Here is an 8,529-nt window from a genome sequence, read left to right on the forward strand (position 1 = left end):
CAGGTTTAGAAATTTTTCTTCCATAACGTTGTTGGTATATACAATTTTCGGTGAGGCCATTGAATAGGGCTGGCCAGATGAATTCCAATGATTGGGACCCTAGGGGCCCCTTTCCTCTCTTATCACAAGGGCAGGGGAGCTCACCACGCCCTATTAAAAAAAAAAACCGTGCACCACGTGCACCCTCAGCATTGCTACGCACCACTTAAAACTACAGCACTGCAATCCTGTGTATCGCCCCCCTCTCAGCCCCACAGGCCTGCTCATGATGACCCAGCACTACAGATGTATGTTTAAATGTTTAAAGAGGGGGAAATGTGAAAGAGAAAAAGAGAGTGTCAGGGGGATTTACAGAGAGAGAGGAGGAAGTAACCTACCTTCACCTTAAATGACTTAGTGGTAGTGGTGCTGTAGCTACGAATCTATCTATCTATCTATCTATCTATCTATCTATCTATCTATCTATCTATCTATCTATCTATCTATCTATCTATCTATCTATCTATCTATCTATCTCTCATCTATCTATCTATCTCTCATCTATCTATCTATCTAACTGTCTGTCTGTCTGTCCAAACTAGCTTCCTAGAAATGTTCCTCAGGCAGTTGTATAGTAAAAGCATGTTGAGAAAGTATAAGACATTTTCAAAATTTAGAATACGTCAGTTGTGAGGGAGGATCCAAGTTTGAGTAAAATCAAATTCCTATCTGTCAAAAAAATGAGGAATAAAGTATGTTTTCAAGCATCAAGACACAAACACTTCAGTTACATAAATTTTGTTTAGTTCATCCTTAAGAATGTGTGCTTAAGACTGAACCCTTTCTTAACCAAATTTTCTTACGTCTCCAACAATTGCCTCCCTGTATTCAGACGGAAATGCTCCATCTTTCACATTTTTGACACATGATGTTGACACCGGTGTCTAATTCTTATGTTTGACTTTCAAAATCCATGATGTATTTTTGCAAATGTAAGACTTCCGGCCTATGTCTGACCGACTATAGCAATTCTAACGCAATTCTGATCTGCCAGAATAGATTTTGTAGTGGAACAAATTTAGTTTGTAGAAGCATAAACACATCATTGGATAAATTAGATTTCTGTTTAGAACCACCGTGGACTATATTATGTTTACATTTCTTGGGGCCAATTCCAACTCCAGTCTCTGAGTCATAAATCATCAAAATTTCATGACACGTCAACTCAATCAAACCCTTATGCGGAGTGTTTGTTCGTGTCATTTGTTAGTTTTTGACGAGACAAAGTCGACACACACGCCACAGAATAAAGTATTTGTTTTCATGACTGCGTTTGACCTCATCGGACCAAAATGAAGCTATGAAAACGGAAAGCGTCGGGAGGCGACTTCAAACAAACGGGGGAATGTGATGACTTGATGAACGAGGAGACGACGCCCCCTGAATTCTGGCTGACTTTTTAATCGGTCACAGCGGTCCCTATTAAAGAAAGAGCGAAGCATGTGGCAGGGAGGACCCAAAATGAGAAGTTTATTGTGATCCCTCACGTCTGGTCAGGCTTCCTTCCTGTATTGATTTCCTCATCTCAAAAGGCGCCTTCTGTCCCAGTCGTCCATCCCCTTTATACATTTTCACTTTAACGCTTCTATTTCACATACGCAAAAGACGTCTGAGAACTTTTATTTTTGTAGACGGATAACTTAATCTCGGGACGTCTCACTGGTTTTCTATGGGTATAGGATTTATACTTACACTAATATGCTAATGAAGGCACCTATTCTGGTCACTTTTGGTGACCAGGAATGGACTGTTATCACTTTTCCAATACCAATACTGATTCTGAATCTTAACATCGAAGTAGTTCCTAATACAAAGCATAAAACCAACATCCAATCCATAAGTTTAACCAAAACGTGTAGATTCAGAACATTTGAAATCATTAGAACCTAATGATTCACATGGACTCACATAGACTGCAGCATAAAAAAGATTTGATTATGTATCGGATATATTCTCCAATGCCAATACCGTATTTAATTTCAAGATTCTGAAACCAGTATCGGTACTATCGCATCACTTTGGCCCTCCATCTTTGTGCCCTCCATATGACTGTCTGGATTCTGTTCTCTGCCAGCATCCTTAACTGCACTCCCTCCACTCTCCAAGCTCTTGTAAGTTGGTGCAAGGTCAACAACGGGAAAGGATGAAAAGATGGGAGAGTGGGAGAGAAAGAGAGGGGTTGTGTGTGCCTGTTTTACCACTGAGGCCATGTGAAAAGGGACAGTGGAGAAAAACAGGGGAAGATGTCTACAATATGAGCGCATCATCAATAGCTTGCAGTCATGTGACCAAACGCGGGGGCATGAGTCGGACAAGTACAAACAAATTCTGACATGAAAATGCTAAACGGCATGACGTTAGATTTTGGGGAAATGAGCCACATGATAGATCTCTTTTGAATGGGGCGAAAGCACTGCAAGATGTATATGGTCAGAATACGCAATTCACTTCACCTGACGTGCACACTGCAAAATAAATATGTGCTTGTTATGGATGTTGCTCAGATATTATGAGCTATCCTTGAATACAAAGAGGTGTTTTGCTATGAAAGCATGTGTAAACTGATGGAAAGTTACTGCTATTTGGAGGCTAGTTGCATATGGCGCAGTTATTATAGTGACTAATCGCAAGAGCTGCTGTCTGAGACCAAGAGGGTGTGGTTCACAGTTACGATTAGGCTTTCTCAAAAATGACTGAACGGTGCTTTATTAGTTTAGTATGGCCTAGCTTGACCTCATGGTTAATTAAGATGCCAATGGAGGCCACAGTGACCCCTCATAGTAAATGAAACTGAATGTTTTACGTACAAGCCCCAACTTGTCAGGCTACAATCACCACTTCTGTGTACTAAAACAGCTAACAAACCATAGCCTGGACTCAGGGCTTCAGTTTTTAGCTGGACAGCAGGGAAGTAGGCTGCAGGTAATCTCCTTTGAGGCACAGGCGCACAGATTAACAGAGGAGTGGCCTGTGCATATTGACAGAGGTGGAGTCAGGGTGACAGTGTGCTGAGATAGCCCATCGTGGTGGAGGGCATACAGGGCGAAATGCAACACCGCTGCTCTGCTTGCATCTGCTGCAACTCCATGCGCTCCACATATCACACTCCAGCACTGCCCTCTCTGACCCTCGGTTATACACATACATGTGCACTGCACACACACACATAAACAGACACAGTGTGTGTGGGCAGCGAGTCAGGTTCACTATGCCCCTCCAATGACACACAGCCTCACACGCTAGAGGAAGAAACGGGTCGAATGTGTATGGTGGAGCGCTGCACCGTATTTAGGTCTGAAGAATCAACCGTAAGGCAGGCCAAGGTCAAGGACTTGCGCTATAGCACAACACGCTTGCAAAGGAAATGCATATCTGCTGCCTTATATGTAGAGCACGGATACAGGCCTCCCACTGATAAACTATTGATTTATTTAGTTACATATTTAACATTGATTTGACTTGTTGGCTAGTGACGTTCACATGGGCTGGAAGACACATGGACTGCTGAGCATCCTCACCACAGCCACTGACGCTCTAATACTTGTCATCCTCACCTACATCTTCCTCATCGTCATCATCGTTTAGATGAATGGCGTGTCATTGGATTAAGTAATGCAGTGGTGAAAGAGAGTTTGTGGAGAGGAGCACAAGACAAACAATGCCTATTGATTCCTCCAAAAGTGAACCTCCAAAGACAATGTGATCTCTTGTGCAGATTGCACAGGGGCTCACAGACACGCATGCACACACACACACACACACATACAGAGCCACAAAAACAGGCCTATACAAACACACAAACCACCATGTGTCCGGAGGCTCCATCGAATGAGTTTCTGCAGCAATGCATCATGGTATATGTTGGTGTGTGTCTGCATGCAAATCTACGCGTCTTTGTCTGTGTGTTGATGTGTTTCTGTATCTCTTTGTGTGGAAGAGTTAATGTGTTTTTCTATGCCTGTGTGTGTCCACATCTGTGTGGCTGTGTTTTGGTGTCTGCATGTTGGTGCACGAGGTTGTGACCAATTTAATAGATGATGAGGGTAATGGCTGGCCCTATGGTTTAATGAGAGTGTCATTGGCTAACATTTATGTCATATGATTCATTGTGAAGAGACAATCATACTCCCCAGCTTAGCGGCCGCCTTAATATGTTAGCATGGGTGCGTATTGCCCCTAGAATATATTGTTGTGCATAAAAACTGAGGGGCGAATTGAACAAAGAATGGATGGCAGCCGCTAATAGCACCATGAATTGCGCATCAATTTCGGCCACTGTCTGCGCCATCTTAGCGTCCAATTCACCAAAGATATTGTGCTAATATAACAGAGCAAACACGGCTATAAAGTTTTGCTATTAGTGCAATTTTTCCGTGTTCTGCGTCTGATCACAATTATCCACGTAAATAATCTGTGTGTCAGTGGGGAGGGGGCTCCATCGGAGAGTCATTACACATTTACGCCACTGCCTGTTTTATGAATTATCAGTCTTAAATTAATAGTAGCTTAAAATCAAAATAACAGTAGTTATTTTGATTTTAAGTCCTGCAAGGGAAGACCCCGTTATTTGGGACGCGTAACGGAGGGTGGGTGATGACTCAGGTTTATGTGTATTCACCATAAAACTTTTAAATAGTACAGTATGAGTATGAGTATAACAAAACTTACTTTCCCACACGATTAATTTATTGCATGAATAAAATGTATATTTAAATTTTTACAGAAAGTTTCCACTGAATCTTAATATTAAAGTTATGACGGTTCCTTTCATATATTTTACACTACCTAGTTCCTGGCCACTGCACCGAAAGGCAGCCTGTGGAGCTGTCAATGATCCTAAGAGGTTCCGTGCTATCTGAGGTTCAATGCCAATTTTGACCACTTTATCGCTATTACCTATAACTTTTAGTTTAGTTTAATAGGAATTATGGAACTGGTTTTGTCAACGTTTGTACAGCCTTTTTTGTACAAATAAATTAGTTTCAACAAGTTGCTTTTGGAGTGTTTTCAAAACCATCACGGACTGCTTGTTCTGCTACCTTGGGATGCCATGATAATTATAATTTGAAAATAATGGCAAAATATAACTTCCAGATCACTGGAAGTCTGGGGGTGACGCCCCTTATAAATGCGCTTCAATTGTACCAGCTCTCTGCAGACGGTAATAATTTCACGCCAAGTGCTGTTTAAAGCCAGTGCTTGTGAATTGGACGCTTATTGCAACGAGCCTCATTTGCATAGAAAGGGGCAAATCTTGCGCCAAATGTATGAATAATACCTAATTTATATATGTGCAAATAGCACCGGTACCCGGTAACTGCTAACTCTTTAAAATGCATAGCATATAGCATAGCATGATAAAGCACGATTATTGAACATCTGGATGCATTACATTTTTTTAACGTGTAATATACAAGATATGTTCTACTTATAAGCTTTAAGCAGGTCATTAAAATATTCACAAACTGCTGTGGAATTGCTTAATAATAATGAGTCCTATTATAGATTGAAACCATGTACGTATTTCTTGAAGCTGGTCAGTTTTGGTTTGGCTTGGCTCGATAGAATTAGATTTTTACCTTTTATAATAGCCACTGTTTTCTTAAACATTTTTTCTGGCACAAATATAAAGGAAGCCGCACATAGTAAACCTAGTACGACAGTGCAATATGGACGTTTTGTCAAGAGTCAAACTGTGCTTTGATGAAAGTGAGAACATACCATGTAATTAAGGATTTACCTGTCAGCAAAACACACACACACACACACACACACACACACACACACACACACACACACACACACACACACACACACACACACACACACACACACACACACACACACACACACACACACACACACAACACAAGCAGGCAGATTGACAGGGAAATGTCACCGTTCAGAGACCACAACATTATTATGAGCATTAACCTATTTCTACAGTCCTAAGAGGTTGCCCCTGGGGTGGCAACAGCCAGGAGCACGTCGTTCTTGGTGCATGTGCATGTGTTTGTGTGAGCGCATGCTCAGTCATATCCCCCTCTTGAGTACAACAACATTCCCAATCATTGCCCCGACCACAGACGTACCGCCAAGAGGAAACCCGGGGGGGAGAAAGAAAGACAAAGAGAGACAGAAGGCTGGAAGACTCCGAGCAGCGAATTGCCTGAACTTTGCCACACTATCTCCCTTTGCAGCCAAAGTTATCGGTCACACATATGGTTTAGTGATTATTGCAGGATGAAAATAACATGAAACAGTAAAACCATGAAACAAGTATTATGTTAAGTCGCCTCTCCCACATATTTTAATTCACCTGCTGGCCAGTTATCGCCGCTATTAAAGAAAACACACACTTGGCACATGCTCTTCGATCTTGCGATGGAGCGCAGATTTGCATAGACAACCCTACGGGATGCAGCACAGCCGCGATGGGACACCACCACCCCCCCTTATGACATTAAACAAACAACACAACTCAGTGCTACCGTACATACATTTACTCCCGTTCAAAGTCCAACGAGGGAAACCCCCCCCCCCCCCCCCCCCGCCATTTACTTGCTTTCTCTTTTCCTCCCCAGTTCTTCTCTATCTGTCCTTTTTTTTCCCTCCTCTTCAAACTTTCCTCCTCTCTGCGAGTTACTCCCCCATGTGACACATGCAAACACTAACACACCAGCGTGTGCACAGTCCCAAAGACAGACAGAACCACTATCTCTCTCTCACACACACACACGCATGCACGCACGCACATGCACCCGCACGCACACACACACACACACACCCACCCGCACCCACACACACACACACACACACACACACACACACACTCACGCACCCACACGCACTCACACACACACACACACACACACACACACACACACACACATTCTCCTGCCGCGACCCGGAATGGCTGGCAAGGCAATACTGTACTGAAATACGGTGCTCACCATATAAGGCAGCGGCAGCTTCACATGTCACACATCATTTACATGCAGCGGGGCGGGAGTTCACTTTACATGGCACAAGCGTAAAATACAGTCCTATCACACAGCGGACTACTGAAGAAAGTTGGAACGGCAACGTACAGAAGAAAAAAAAGACGACAGTGAAGAGAATTCGATTAGAAACGTTTGGGACTGGTTAAGCAAATTTTGGCAGGATAGCGCCAAACGTGTCCGATGTTGAGTCAGGCAGAGGGAATGGAAGCTGAAGGGACGATCTATTGATCCACTTTGCTGCTTCCTGGAACAATTACGGCATCAACAACAGACACACACACTCACATACACACCCTCACATACAGTCAGATTTTCCTGCTGTTCAGTGCTACCTCGGGGAAGCAGCTATTGTGTGTCTGCTTTTCAGCCAGAAAATGTGCCTTCCTGCTCGGTGTGAGTGCGACTGTGTGTGTGTGTGTGTGTGTGTGTGTGTGTGTGTGTGTGTGTGTGTGTGTGTGTGTGTGCGAGCCACGTCTAAAAAAGACAAGCCATAACAAACAGATGTTAACACAGTGGCCCTCGCTCTGAACACACAGACACACAGACACACACACACAAGTGCAGCAGACGCAAAAGCAAACAAACCCCCCCCCCCCCGGCACATCGCTCACTACCCCCTCGCTCCAACGCACAAGGCACACACACACTTTGGAAAGTAAAGACTGCAGTACGGAAAAGGAAGGAAAGTTCTAGATTAAAACAGTCGAGACAGAGAGAGAGCTAGAGTGTGCACGAGAGACCGAGACAGACAGAGCGAGAGCGAGAGGGAGAGCGGAAGGTAGAAACCGAAGCCCTTACCTCTTACATCGCTCTTCGCGTGTGTGTGTGCGTGCGCTTCCGCTCCTCAATGGACTCTGCCCGTCTGTGCGCTTACGTGTGTGCGTGCGTACGTGAGCGCGCGGGCGCGTGCGTGTGTGTGTGTGTGTGTGTGTTCAGACAGGCTGCGACAGCAGACCCCCAGGCACCGGCTGGACCATTCTGAGGCAGGAAGAGCGACAGAGAGTGTGGAGAGAGAGGAGGAGTGTTTATCTGTCTCTGTGTCTGGTGTGTGTGTGTGTACGTGTGTGTGTGTGTGTGTGTGTGTGTGTGTGTGTGTGTGTGTGTGTGTGTGTGTGTGTGTGTGTGTGTGTGTGTGTGTGTGTGTGTATGTGTGTGTGTGTGCGTGCGTGCGTGTGTGTGTGATAGCGTTGCAGCGTCAGGCTACGTGCGCCGGCGTATCCCCTCCCCTGCACCTCGAGGTGGCTGATCTGCCTCGTAGCTCGTGTATCTGGATCTCGGGGGGGCTGGGCTGCGTTTCTCCGGACTCCCCCCGGCCGCTGGATCGTCTGCTGACCGAGGAGAGCGCTGCTCGCTGGGCGGCAGCAGCAACAGCTGTGGAGGAGGAGGAGGAGGAGGAAGGAGGGAGGAGGAGGAGGAGGTAGAGTCCTGACTGCACTGGGTTTACAGATCCTGCAGTCTCCCCCATCCCCTCCCCTCCCCTCCACTC

General features: G+C 44.9%; 1 protein-coding gene across 2 annotated transcripts in view; it reads right to left on the bottom strand.

Annotated features, from left to right (window-relative positions):
* mbnl1 (muscleblind-like splicing regulator 1) overlaps positions 1 to 8,000 on the bottom strand; it is a 44,143-nt gene extending 36,143 nt beyond the window's left edge. For both annotated transcript variants that reach the window (XM_080011020.1, XM_080011019.1), the window contains exon 1: positions 7,842 to 8,000. The gene's annotated coding sequence lies outside the window, so the exon portion shown is untranslated. The remainder of the gene's footprint in view (positions 1 to 7,841) is intronic.
* Positions 8,001 to 8,529: the final 529 nt, after the last annotated feature.

Source organism: Zeus faber (genome assembly GCF_960531495.2).
Source record: "Zeus faber genome assembly, chromosome: 12".
Lineage (NCBI taxonomy): Eukaryota > Metazoa > Chordata > Actinopteri > Zeiformes > Zeidae > Zeus > Zeus faber.